Source organism: Schistocerca gregaria, chromosome 1, assembly GCF_023897955.1.
Source record: "Schistocerca gregaria isolate iqSchGreg1 chromosome 1, iqSchGreg1.2, whole genome shotgun sequence".
Lineage (NCBI taxonomy): Eukaryota > Metazoa > Arthropoda > Insecta > Orthoptera > Acrididae > Schistocerca > Schistocerca gregaria.
The window spans coordinates 318,147,883-318,149,265 of NC_064920.1; the positions used below are offsets into that span (position 1 = coordinate 318,147,883).

General features: G+C 40.3%; 1 non-coding gene across 1 annotated transcript; it reads left to right on the forward strand.

Annotated features, from left to right (window-relative positions):
• The first annotated feature begins 420 nt into the window (after nt 1-420).
• Nucleotides 421-525, forward strand: LOC126286652 (U6 spliceosomal RNA). Its single transcript, XR_007551714.1, has one exon. It is a non-coding gene; the product is annotated as a U6 spliceosomal RNA (small nuclear RNA).
• Nucleotides 526-1,383: the final 858 nt, after the last annotated feature.

Below are 1,383 nucleotides of genomic sequence, written 5' to 3' on the forward strand. Positions count from 1 at the left end.
AAATATTTATTCAATAGCGTTTTTGTTATAGCTTGTCTCAAAGAATAAAAAGCTCCCAAACTGTACATAAACTGGGGAGAGGTCAGGACACATAGAGTGAAGGACAAATCCTTGGGCGCATCCTTGTTGTGATGCTTGCTGTTGTGAAACTTTTGGTAAATAAATGATGAGCCATACGGGATCAAAACATTTGCCTTTCAGGGGCAAATTTTTGCTGACCGAACTATGGAGGTACTTGATATTTATAGATCTAAACTGTGAGACATTTACGAGCAGCATGGGTAGCTTACCATGTGAGAGCAGTTCCTTCGCAGTACACTCTTTTAATCTGCTGGGAGCTCTGAAAGGTGGAAAGTGATTCTGGTACGAACCAACAGCTCAGCCACTTCCGCAGTATCCTTTCTCTCAGATGCTACTGTAGTGGCTTCGGTCGTACGTACACTAAAATAGGAACGATACAGAGACGATGAGCACGGCGTGTGCGCAAGGATAACATGCGAAATCATAGACAGTGAAACTGTTGCTCACCCACAGCCAACTGACGACAGCCGATGAACGATTATTTCGTGGGCTGCGTTTTCGAAACCATTAATTAATATTAAAGCCCAAAGTGCTTTGCTCAGAAGGTTAAACGAACCGGTGCTTTTTCCTAAACAGATTTGATTGGCATCTAAATTGCAAAACATGGGCCGCCCACGCGCTTCTGTTGAAAATGTCAAGCGTATGAGAGCCTCTTTCGTAGTATGACGGTTGAAGTTTGTGAATGCATATGTATGACTGACCGGCTGGAATACTGAAGTACGCTTGAGTGCTGGTCTTTCACTGGTACAGTTATGTTTTTGTCAACGATCAACACTCGAAAGGTTGCGATCAAGCCTCCTTCTGTCACGCAAAAATAATTCAGTACTAGACAAATGCTTCCGCCTAACCTGTACGTGACTAGACTCACTACTGCTCTATCTTATGACAGATAATTTAATTCCACACACACATTCACAGTCACACGTACATAAAACATGTACAGTAATATTTAAATAAGTCTTTAGATTTATGAGTTACTTCTCTGTTTTGATTCGATGACTGAACATGAATATAACTAGAGTGGATTTTCTTGTGTGAAACTAAGAATGTTTGTACTTTCATGAATATAATGAACGTACAGAGCTTCTTCGACGTGAAACTATAATCGAACAGCAACGGTAACCTGAAGTGTCTATCGTGAGATTACTTCTGCAGGTGTGGAACTGTGCCAGTCATGTCCAATTCTCGTTAATATATTTTGACATGAAATGGTACAAATGAAGAAATCTTCACAAAACAAACTGAGGTTGCAAAGTTACAAGGTAAACTAGGTAAACAATTTTATGCTTGTGAAGAATCACT